This window comes from Mustelus asterias, chromosome 24 (genome assembly GCF_964213995.1).
Source record: "Mustelus asterias chromosome 24, sMusAst1.hap1.1, whole genome shotgun sequence".
Lineage (NCBI taxonomy): Eukaryota > Metazoa > Chordata > Chondrichthyes > Carcharhiniformes > Triakidae > Mustelus > Mustelus asterias.
In genome coordinates this window covers 10,925,545-10,938,765 of record NC_135824.1, presented here as the reverse complement: position 1 = coordinate 10,938,765, position 13,221 = coordinate 10,925,545, and positions in this window count along the sequence as shown.

The following is a 13,221-nucleotide window of genomic DNA, read 5'->3' as shown; positions in this document are numbered from 1 at the left end:
TGTCTTTCCAGTCTCTAACACCCAGGCAGTTGAGGGAAATTATAGCAGCGTCGTTTCCAGTCAGCCATTTTGATAGCATTGCCCAACAGATCTGAACAATTCAGTCTTCATTTTCAATGCTGTAAGTTACAAACAAATATTTTCTTTGTGGGTTCTTCAAGCCCGAGATTTTGTTGTGTTCCTTTAGCATTGAAAAACATCAAGAAATTCAGTTGTGAGCAGTAATCTCTTATCAGCATTGCAGTAAGGAGAGTTTTATCTGATTTTTTTTAATATAGAGAGCAGAGCCAATATAATCAGCTGTGAAATGGGATAGGAGATGGTTATCTGAGCCTATTCTACACATACTTGGCAGGGGTGATAGATTGGCCTGTGATATCTGCAGCTCGGAAGAAAGTCGATAGCTGGCAGAGTGAAATACTCAATCGCTGTCATTGATCGACTTGTCAGACACTTGGAATGTAGCTGACACTCTACAGTACAAGCCTGACATCTGAGCCCTTTAACCCTTGCGGGGCTAACTCCAATTCGCACCTCGGGGGGACTGAGTTACGGCGTAGTCATGGATTCGTGCTACCGGAACAGTCATCTCTTCTTTCTTAACACTGATTAAAAATAGCCCAGGAGCGTACGGGGTTTCAGCCCTGGGACTGATCCAGTGCAAACCTAGCTCTAAACGGGAATTATGTTGCATTTTTGTAGCGTACCTTTTAGGACATTTTCACGGCGATATTTCAGATTATTCCACGCAAATCTTCATAATTAATAATTCAACTGTACAGATCTCAATCAGATCATGGGGGAGGGGGTTGTAGGGTGGGGGGGGGGGTAATTGGGGGGGGGGGGGGGGGGGAAGGCCATTCAGCCCATCACACCTGCTCCAAAACTCAATTTTAATCATAACTGGATGTAAACAAGCACATCCTTAATTGCAAGGTGCAAGATTGGGATGTTAAAACAGACAGTTCTGAAGTACCACAAAAATGTTTGCACTCTCAAGATCAAAGTTGGGCCAATCCCCATTTTCATGCCTTTATGTCAGGTCTCCCAATCCCTTGATGATGGCCGGAATTTTGCCGGCACACCTGCCCGATCCCGAAGGCGGGCGAGGCTCGGAGAACGGCATTCTCCCTTGGCCTCAGACGGGATCGTACGAACCTCAGGCGGACGTGCTGGTAAAATATCGCCCAAAAACAGAAATCTATTCATCTCAATCTTGAACACTTCAATAGGCCTTAGCATCCCCGGCCCAATTTGAGGGTTATAAATTTATGTCAAAAATATCTCTTGATTTTGCGCGTGTAATGACTAGCTCTAATCTTACACCTTGTTCCAGCCACCCCCACCAGAGGAAACTCTTTTTTTCCGTACCAACCCTACAAATCCTGTTAGCACTTTAGAGACGGCTATGGTGGAACCTCTATTCGCTTTTTTTTATTCATTCGGGGGTCCTGGGCATCGCTAGCTGGCCAGCATTTATGGCCCATCCCTGGTTGCCATGACATGGAGATGCCGGCTGGACTGGGATAGGCACAGTAAGAAGTCTCACAACACCAGGTTAAAATCCAAAAGGCTAAATCCTCCACTCCCCTGATGAAGGAGCAGTGCTCCGAAAGCTCGTGCTACCAAATAAACCTGTTGAACTTTAACCTGGTGTTGTGAGACTTCTTACTGTGCCATCCATCCCTGGTTGCCCTTGAACTGAATCATAGAAACCCTACAGTGCAGAAACAGGCCATTCGGCCCATCAAGTCTGCACCGACCACAATCCCACCCAGGCCCTACTCCCATATCCCTACACATTTACCCACTAATCCCTTTAACCTACATATCTCAAGACACTAAGGGGCAATTTTAGCATGGCCAATCAACCTAACCCGCACATCTTTGGACTGTGGGAGGAAACCGGAGCACCCGGAGGAAACCCACGCAGGCACGAGGAGAATGTGCAAACTCCACACAGACAGTGACCAAGCCAAGAATCGAACCCAGGTCCCTGGAGCTGTGAAGCAGCAGTGCTAACCACTGTGCTACCGTGCCGCCCATGGCTTACTAGGCCATTTCAGAGTTTAGAGTCAACCACATTGCTGTGGCTCTGGAGTCACATGGAGGCCAGAACAGGTAAGGATGACAGATTCCCTTCCCTAAAGGACATTAGTGAACCAAATGGGTTTTTCCGCCAGTGGACAATGGTTTCATGGTCACCAGTAGATTCTTAATTAAGAGAGAGCAATTGTTTCGAGTCTGGATGACCCTTGGCAGCACTGGAGACAAAGAAAATAGGACAAGATTTACACTGTCAGAGAAGGAAACTGAGTTTGTTGGGATGGGGGAGGGGAAAGCGTTGTTCAGTGGTGGGGGGGGAGGAGGTCGGTGAGAGGAAATTAATTAAGAAATAACTTAAAAATCGGGAAAAGGTCAGAAAGACCCAACTTTGATCTTCAGAATGCAAACATTTCCGTGGGATTTCAAAAAGTCTAACATCTAACAACGGGGTGGCATAGTGGCACAGTGGTTAGCACTGCTGCCTCACAGCACGGGTTTAATTGCGGCCTTGGGTCGCTGTCTGTGTGGAGTCTGCACATTCTCCACGTGTCTGCGTGGGTTTCCTCCGGGTGCTCCGCTTTCCTCCCACAGCCCAAAGATGTGCGGGTTAGGTTGATTGGCCATGCTAAATTGCCCCTTGGTGCCAGGGGGGTTAGCAGGGTAAATATGTGGGGTTACGGGAATAGGGCCTGGGTGGGATTGTGGTCGGTGCAGACTCAATGGGCTGAATGGCCTCCTCCTGTACTGTAGGGTTTCTATGACCTATCCGAATCTCACAATCAAGGATGTGTTTGTTTACATTCAGCTGCCATCCGAAATCAAACCTTTCCGACTAGCCCTTCAATGTTTGTCCCATTCGTACTGAGCACGATTTTAGATGATCCTCATTGATTGAGTGATTTCAGAATGTTCCTCTTATGAGAAACATAATTCGAGAAAATTAATAAATCATTCTTCAATTTAAATGTTTGAATTGTTCTTTCTGACATTATAAAAATCTCCCGGATCGTACTTCATCGACCCTTATATTGATTCCCACTTGCAGGGGATTTTATCACCATTCGCATCAAAACTTAGGGACAATCTCCAAATTCCCTGACATTACAGTGAGGAAAACGGAATTTTAGACAGAAATATTCATTGCCCCCATGCCATAATTTTAGGGCCTGGGTATTTTGCCAACTCCTAATTGAAACAACATTGAAATTGTCCCTTTGTAAACCCTTTGCCTTACCATGTGCGAACACATTTTCAACTTTAATTATCCTCTCAATCATCTTTGTCCATTCCTCTCTGAATTCTGGCCCAAGTGTGGGTCACAACCTGGAAAGTAGCTCGCTATGTTTCGATGTATTAAAGGTGCTATATAAATGCAAGTTGTTGTTAAGTCAAAACCTGAATTAGAATCACAGAATCCCGACAGTGCAGGAGGAGGCCAGTCGGCCCATCGAGTCTAAACCAACCGGTTTAGACTCGATGGTTGGTGCAGGCTTGGGAGGGCCAAAAGCCGTGTTCCTGTGCTGCAATTTTCTTTGTTCAACCCTCCGAAACATTGACTTACCCAGGCCCACCCCCTCCCCGCCCTATCCTCGTAACCCCATGCATTTACCATTGCTAATCAACCTAACCCACACATCTTTTGGACACCAAGCGGCAATTTAGCATGGCCAGTCCACCTAACCTGCACATCTTTGGAGTGTGGGAGGAAACCGGAGCACCCGGAGGAAACCCACGCAGACACGGGGAGAACGTGCAGACTCCACACAAGCAGTGACAGAAGCCGGGAATCGAACCCGGGTCCCTGGCGCTGTGAGGCAGCAGTGCTAACCATTGTGCCACCGTGTCGCCTCTGAGCTTTCCTCAATTACAACAGTAACCGCACTTCAAACAGTAATTCCTTGGTTGTACTGTTATTTAGCTGTCCTGAGGATATGATGAGATACTACATTAATGTAAGCTCTTTCTGTACGATAGTTGAATGCCGATTAGATCCAGCACCGAGTCTGTTTTCAGTAGAAAGTGAACGTTACTAAATAGGCTACTTGAGAGAGAAGTGCAATTGGATTGTTAAATCCTATAGATAAGATTTCACAATCCAACAAAGCAATTCCATTATCATTTCTCATTCCACCGTAATGATCTGAGAGTCAAAATCTTTGAATCTTTGTTACCCAGTAAATCAACAAGCCACCCTCATGCAATCAAAACATTGCTTTTATGGTTCGTTTCAGTATGGGGGTGGCACGGTGGCACAGTGGTTAGCACTGCTGCCTCACAGTGCCAGGGACCCGGGTTCAATTCCCGGCATGGGTCACTGTCTGTGCGGAGTTTGCACATTCTCCCCATGTCTGCGTGGGTTTCCTCCGGGTGCTCCAGTTTCCTCCCACAGTCTGAAAGACGTGCTGGTTAGGTGCATTGACTCGAACAGGTGCTGGAGTATGGCGACTAGGGGAATTTCACAGTAACTTCATTGCAGTGTTAATGTAATTGTGACTAATAAATAAACGTTAACTTTTTTCTTATATATGTATTTTTACTCAGAAATATTATGGCCAATAGAAGAAGGAATACTCCTGGTGGAGGGAACCTTGCCCAGCAATTTCCATAGGCCATGGCTGAGATGCCACACTGGCTGTGCCCACCTGTAGATATCTTTCGAAGCCCTCTTTGGCACTGCTCAGTGTGGAGCCAGACCAAAGAGAACAAGTCAGTTTGACATTTGTTGCGATGGTGTTGTTCATAGAACGAGTCTGTTAAATAAATTTTTGTAGTCTTCTGCATCTTAACTGCAAGGGCGGAATTTTCCAGTCCCACCCGCCATGGTTGGGACACAGACCATGCAAAGGACTGTTGAGCTTGGATGGGATTTTCTGGCCTTGTAACGAACATGGCCAAAAAGTCCAGCTCCAAGTCTTTATTAGCTACTTATAAAAAGAACAAAGAACAGCACAGCACAGGAACAGCCCTTCGGCCCACAAGCCTGCATCGATCACATTGTCCTATCTAAGTAAAGGGTAAAGACAAGGAGCTATCTCCATATCTAGCTTTCAACATGTCCCTGTTCAACTGCACACTGACCCTAGGTCAAGGTCATGAGTCTTTTCACAGCACTGTATGGGCGCCACTGTATTCAGGTCAAAGGGTCCTATTAAGATGGTCAAGAGAATCTTTCAAACTGCCAAGAAGATCTGCCAGAGCAACTTTCAAGATGGAGCTGCCAATCTGTGAAGGCATTTAAAAGACCTGCGCTTTAAAGTTTTGAAAGAAGAAAATGTCTGAAGGGTTTCAAAAAATATTGCTTGCAGGGGCATAGGTCGGCAAAGAGAGTAAGGGGGTAGGTACATGGGTGTAGGTGGGTGTAGGGTGTCATGGTGGGTATGGGAGTTATGGAGGGGGTGAAAGTTGCTTTTGACAGATTCTCCAGACAGTCTTGAAAGGTCACTTTGACGGGTACCTCTGATCACTCTGACAGCTGATTCTGACAGGACTGTTGACAGTTCCAATGACAATAATGACTTTTACACTCATTCATGCCTACTTTTAACAGTTCTAAAGTTCTGATCCATACTCTCTTGACCTAAAAAAAATCCCATTTCAGTGGGGACAGCTGATGATTTAATTGGTCAGCTGCCTATATGAATCAGGCATGCACAAACCTTGGCCCAATCCCAGTCCTGTCCCCTGAGAAAATAGGAAGGTCCGAGGGAGGAAATTAGGATTTCCGGATTCATCCGCCATTTTTACCGTGACAGAGAGGCTCTCCACCATGGTGGGAATTCAGGTCCAAGTTGGTGAACGGATCGGCTGAATTGCTGACTGTTACCAGGGAGAGGAATGGAGCCTGTAGATAGGGAGCAGAGTTTGGAGCGGGACATCAGTTTTTATTAATTCTGTGCCAGGAAACTGCCATCCTATGGGTACAGTAAAAAATCTCACAACACCAGGTTAAAGTCCAACAGGTTTATTTGGAGCTTTCGGAGCGCTTCTCCTTCATCAGGTGAGTGGAGGTTAGTTCACAAACACGGCATCTGCACCTCATCCCGTGGGTACAACAGACAAAGGAGAGGGAAGCTGTCCCTTTGATCTTTTCTACCATCCCCTCATTGTAATGCTTTGCGTTCTAAAGTGCTGGTGATCTGTGGATACTAATTACCCTTCCTTGCTTTGCACAAATGGATGTTCCACTTCTGTGGACGTAGACATTGGCCGCGATTTAGCGGCTGCATTAGCTGCAAGCGCAAGTGCCGTAATGGCCGCTAAATCTTGCAAGAGGCCAAAAATGGGATTTGTGCCGGCGAGATCTCAGAATGAGAACTTCCCCACCACCCTGCTGGTAATATCATCAGGTCCATGCCCAGGAAGGGTGTGAGCCTGATTTGCATGAGTGAACATCACATTGGCGGACTTGATGCCGTTACTTCGGCCCTCATCCTAACCCCCACCCAACCAACGTGACATCACACTATTGGTTTTCAAAAATGAAAACCAGTCGAGATGACCACGCTGGGCACACGAGTTGGCATAGCCCCCGGATGGCGAGGAACATGCCCAGGTATTGCCCACTAGAACTCTGGCAGTGCCCCTTGCCGGTGCCTCCTGGCACTGTCCTCTAACATGACAGGGTCCCTTCAGAGAGCTACATTGTAGGGTTTCCCTTATCCATGGAAGGGTTCCCCTCACCCATGGGGGTTTTTGGTGTCTGTGGGGGTGAAGGGCGGGGGGCGCCTTTGTATTTAAATTGGGGCACCGGTTTTGGCGGCTTCCTTAGCCTCTCCAGCTGACTGTGTGAATCTTATTTCCCCGATGAAATTTCACAGAGCGCTGTTCAATAAGGCAGGGAATGCAGGCTGGGCAGCCCGCGAGCATCACCCTGCTATTCTTGCCTGATGTGGAGATGCCGGCGTTGGACTGGGGTAAACACAGTAAGAAGTTTAACAACACCAGGTTAAAGTCCAACAGGTTTATTTGGTAGCAAAAGCCACACAAGCTTTCGGAGCTCTAAGCCCCTTCTTCAGGTGAGTGGACCTGAAGAAGGGGCTTGCAGCTCCGAAAGCTTGTGTGGCTTTTGCTACCAAATAAACCTGTTGGACTTTAACCTGGTGTTGTTAAACTTCTTATTCTTGCCTGAGCCAACACTGTGCGTTTTTGGGAAGATTCCGGCCTTTGAATTTGGGGTCCCCCCGATCTCGATAATCCAACAGGAGTCACCGGATAGGAATCAGGAAAGGGAGCCCCAAGCTGATTCTTCCCATCTACTCTTACTGCCTCTCCACATTTCCCGCTCTCTCTGCCTTCAAGACACTCCATATAATCTACTCTTTAACCAAGCCTTTGCTCAGCTGCGACTCTCCTTCTTTGGCTCAATGCCAGTTTTTTGGTCTGATTCCACTCCTGTGGAGCACCGCAAGTGCTTTGATTTGATTTATTATTGGCACATGTATTAATATACAGTGAAAGTATTGTTTCTTGCGCGCTATATGGACAAAGCATTCTGTTCATAGCGAAGGAAAGGAGAGAGTGCAGAATGCAGTGTTACAGTCATAGCTAGGGTGCAGAGAAAGATCAACTCAATGCAAGGTAGGTCCATTCAAAAGTCTGACAGCAGCAGGAAGAAACTGTTCTTGAGTTGGTGCGTGACCTCAGACTTTTGTATCTTTTCCCTGATAGAAGAAGGTGGAAGAGAGAATATCCGGGATGCGTGGGGTCCTTAATTATGCTGGCTGTTTTGCCGAGGCAGTGGGAAGTGTGAACGGAGTCAATGGATGGGAGGCTGGTTTGCACGATAGATTGGGCTACATTAATTGCCTTTTGTAGTTTCTTGCGTCTTGGGCAGAGCAGGATCCATACCAAGCTGTTATACAACCAGAAAGAATGCTTTCTATGGTGCATCTGTAAAGGTTGGTGAGAATCGTAGCTGACATGCCCAATTTCCTTAGTCTTCTGAGAAAGTAGAGGCGTTGGTGGGCTTTCTTAACTATAGTGTCGGCATACGGGGTCCAGGGCAGGTTGTTGGTGATCTGGACACATAAAAACTTGAAGCTCTCGACCCTTTCTACTTCATTCTATTTTCTGCTTCATTCTACTTTTTACTTCTACTGCTTTGATTGCTGTAAACGTGCTAGACAAATGCAAGTTGTTGGTGTAAGAATACACAGAGCCAGGGACCCGGGTTTGATTCCTGGTTTGGGTCACTGTCTGTGTGGAATCTGCACGTTTTTCCCTGTGATGTGGAGATGCCGGCGTTGGACTGGGGTGGGCACGGTAAGAAGTCTCACAACACCAGGTTAAAGTCCAACAGGTTTATTTGGTAGCACAAGCTTTTGGAGCGCTGCTCCTTCATCAGATGAGGCCTGGCAGTACCTCCCCGTGTCTGCGTGGGTTTCTTCCGGGTGCTCCGGTGTCCTCTCACAGTGCTGGTTAGGTGCATTGGCCATGCTAAATTCTCCCTCAGTGTACCCAAACAGGCACCGGAGTGGGCGACTAGGGGATTTTCACAGTAACTTCATTGCGGTATTGATGTAAGCCTACTTGTGACTAATAAATAAACTTCAAATGTTTTTTAAATAAAGACATGGGGCTGCAGTAGAAGTTAAGGCCCTTTGCAGCATCTCTGCCATTCAACATGATCGAGACTGATCTTCTGCCCCAACTTCACTTTCCCTCGATTCCCTGAGAGATTAAAAATCTATCTATCTCAGCCCAAAATATCTTCAAAGATGGAGCAAAGGACAACGTGATTCCAAAGGTGCACAACACCCTTAGTAAAGAAATCTCCTCTCATCTCAGTCCTAAATGATCACCCCTATTCTGAGACTGTACACTTACCCCACTACCCCACCCCTAATCCTACTCCCTCCACCCATTCCCCTCCACCAACCCCGTCCCCACCCCACCTCCCCCCCCCCCCCGCCCTCCCCACAACTCCCCCGCACCCCTGCAATGTTGTGGATTCCCCAGCCAAGGGAAACAATCTCTCAGTGTCTACCCTGTCCAGCCCCTTCAGAATCTTGTATGTTTCTGTGAGATCACCTCTCCCTCTTTGAAACTCAAGAGAGTGTCGTTCCAATTTATTTAGCCTCCTCGTCAGGAAGGACATCTGTCTGTGAGTGTGGAGTTTAGCGAAAAGGAGCTTCAGGTTCCAACACTTGGGGATCAGACTCTGTGCTCAGATCATTATCAGCAGTATTTCATTGGCTTTGTGAGCAAGCTACTTAAGCTTCATTCCTGAGAGCCGTATTAGGGATATAACAGGTAGTTTGGAAGCAGGACACGTTTTGCGCAATTGGGTGCTATCTTCTAACGAGATAATCCCTGATTCACAATGACTCCAGGGCAAGGCAATAACCATAATTAGAAAGAGCGGCAGGAATGAGGATTGATTCTTAAGCTACTCATGTTCTATTGCTTTGGGTGACAGACACACAGATACCTAGTTTAATGAGCAAGTTTCTATTCATTGTATCGCTGCAAACCCACTTGGCAGAGCAGCAACGAATTCTTTTTCACTTCAACGGGGCTTAAGGGATGGTGTTATTGGTGCAATCAAAGCTTTAATACAGCATTATGATTGCAAGAGACAAGGGTCGTTTTTTGACAATCGCAAAGTACTGCCAAGGCCGGGAATCTGGAATAAAAGCAAAAACAGCTGGAAATACTCAGCAGATCTAGAACGGGCAAACAGAGTTGCTGCTTCAATTTGATTGCTTCAATTTAGTGGCACATTGGTTAGCAACACTGCCTCACAGCACCAGGGACCCGGATTCGATTCCAGCCTTGTGTGACTGTCTGCGTGGAGTCTGCACATCCGCCCCATATCTGCGTGCGTTTCCTCCGGCTGCTCCGGTTTCCTCCCACAGTCCAAAGGTGTGCGGGTTAGGTTGATTGGCCATGCTAAGTTGCCCCTTAGTGTCAGGGGGATTAGCAGGGTAAATACATGGTGTTACGGGGATAGGGCCTGGGTGGGATTGTTGTTGGTGCAGGCTTCATTGGCCGAATGGCCTCCTTCAGCACTGTAGGGATTTTATGATTCTATGAGAACTGGGAACAGTTAGAGATGTAACAGGTTTTAAGAAGTGAAAGGAGGAAGGACTGAAAAAATAACAAAATATATCTGTGGTAGGTTGGAAAAAGAAAGAGTGGACATGACAAAAGGGTTCATGGTGCAGGACCAAAGGAACAAGTATCAGGACGTGTAAAGAAACAAATAATTCATAGAATCATAGAATCATATAACGCAGAAGAGACCCTCAATGCATTCCTTTACTTTCTTCCTCTGCAAAAAGCACTGGCCATTTTGGTTCTGACAGGAGCTTACCCCAATGGTCATTCTTCACAGGTATGTCCGAAACAATGAGCGTGTTCCACCTGTTCTCTCCTGGTGGGCGCAGAAGCTGAGCCCAACCCTAATCTCCATCCATTATTCACGCACATGTACTGCCCAAAGCAACCAAGAACAGGAGCCCAAGCTGGTTCCCTTCACCTCTGCCCATCTATTTCGGAACTTATTATCAACCCCACTGCTTACCACCTTGGGTGAAGGTCAGAAAGCCTAACTCAGATAAAAACCTTCCAATTTGTGGCTCAGGACTCCACTGAACCATCAAGGCACATTTTGAGCTTTCCTTTTGATTGATAACTCTTATTCATCAATAGCAATTATTTAGACTGATTTTTCAAATGTTGCAGGACGCAGGTGTGTATTCATGTGACTTATGGTACATAAGTCTTTTAGTAAATGCACTACCCGTGGCAATGATCCAATGCTCCCCAATATGTTTGCAACAAAAATGTGTAGAATTACTATTCGTGAGTATGTGAATCAGGTGATCTTTACTGATGGGTTTTCAAAAGCAATGTCGAGAGGTGATGGTACTCCTTATTATCAGGACAATGATTCCAAGTCCAGGTATTTTCAAGCACAGGAGTTTATCATGCATCAGCGGCACGGTGGCACAGTGGTTAGCACTGCTGCCTCACAGCGCCAGGGCCACAGGTTCAATTCCGGCCTTGGGTCGCTGTCTGTGTGGAGTTTGCACGTTCTCCCCGTGTCTGCGTGGGTTTCCTCCGGGTGCGCCAGTTTGCTGCCACTGTCCAAAGATGCGCAGGTTAGGTGGATTGGCCGTGCTAAATTGTCCCTTAGTGTCCCACGATGTGTAGATATGGGGGATTAGTGTGGTAAATGTGTGGGTTATGGAGATAGAGTGGAGATAGTTCTGGGTAAGATGCTTTGTTGGAGAGTCGGTGCAGACTCGATGGGCCAAATGTCCTCCTTCTGCACTGTGGGGATTCCATGAATTGTTTCGATGACTAGTTCTTGGAGAGAGTCGCATTGAGGAATGTTGGCAATGACTCTTTGATTTGATTGATTTATAGAATCATAGAAGAAGAGACCATTCGGCCCATCGAGTCTGCACCGATCATAATCCCACCCAGGCCTTATCCCCATGACCCCATGCATTACCCTTACCTGACATTAAGGGGCAATTTAGCATGGCCAATCTACCTAACCCGCACACCTCCCAGACTGTGGGAGGAAACCGGAGCACCCGGAGGAAACCCACACAGACACGGGGAGAATGTGCAAACTCCACACAGACAGTCCCCCAAGGACGGAATTGAACCTGGGTCCCTGGCGCTGTGAGGCAGCAGTGCTAACCACTGTGCCACCATGCCATCCCTGTGGCAATAATAATTTGATTTATTATTGTCACATGTATTAGTAGACAGTGAAAAGTATTGTTTCTTGCGCGCTATACAGACAAAGCATACCATTCATAGAGAAAGAAAGGAGAGAGTGCAGAATGTAATGTTAGAGTCACAGTTAGGGTGTAGAGAAAGATCAACTCAATGCGAGGTAGATCCATTCAAAAGTCTGACGGCAGCAGGGAAGAAGCTGTTTTTGAGTCGGTTGGTACGTGACCTCAGACGTTTAGCTTGTTTCTCCCACATTGACCTCATCAATAATCGCCCTTCAGAGTTAGAAAGAAGTTGGTGCTGGACTTCTTTGTTTTGCTTTAGCTTCAATGGTGCAGCAAGTGAATCGAGTGAATGACTGAACCATTCAGAACAGGAAGCATTCCTCATCAATGCTAAGCCGGTTGATTTCAAAGGGGGGCAGCTTCAGGAGATTGTTGTTGGCCTTGGCGTCACTGGCTTAGGAGAAAATGCAAGTTCCTCTCTGTGTCCGCTGAACAGTGAACCTTCCCTACCTCCATTGCTTTCACAAGCATGAGTGTCAAGTGACTGCAGGGTTATGATAGAATATTGCTGGACAGAGAGATGTGTTAAGGGTGCCGTAGGATGTTAGGAAAAAATTAGCGCCTTAATACTGGACGCTAATTGGGAAGTTATGTTGCAGTTATATGGGACGTTGGTGAGGCTGCTCATGGACTATTGCGTTCAGTTTTGGTCACCTTGCTAGAGGAAAGATGTTATTAAACTGGAGAGAGTGCAGAAGAGATTTACAAGAAAGTTGCCAGGACTCAAAGGACTGAGTTATAGGGAGAGATTGGACAGGCTAGGACTTTCTTCTTTGGAGCGTAGGCGACTGAGGGGTGATCTTATAGAGGTGTGTAGGATCATGAGAGGCTTGGATAGGGTGAATGCACTCAGTCTCTCTCCCCGGGTTGGGGAATCAATAACTAGAGGGCATAGGTTTAAGTTAAGAGGGGAAAGAATTAATGGGAACCCGAGGAACAGCCTTTTTTACACAGTGGGTGGTACGTATAAAATGAGCTGCCGGAGGAAGTGGTTGAGGCAGGGACATTGACAACATTTAAAAAGCATTTGGACAGATACATGGATAGGAAAGGTTTAGAGGGATATGGGCCAAATGCAGGCAAATGGGGTTAGCTTAGATGGGCTTCTGGTCAACATGGACCAGATTGGGCCGAAGGGCCTGTCTCCATGCTGTCGATTCTATGATTCTATGAACACTGTCTTGAGTTTAGAAGAATAGGAGGTGATTTCAGTGAAACATACGATGGATAAGTTGTTGTGATCATTTGAAATTTGACATTCTTGCATTTGTCCTGATTGATACAAGATGAAATATTTTGGCAACATGTCGCTCTTTTCAGCAATATTCAGATTCTGTACATGATGAATTAATTCTCCCACGCACAGAATCATGGCTTATACTTGAACAGGCAGAGCACAAGAGTATGGGAAAATTAT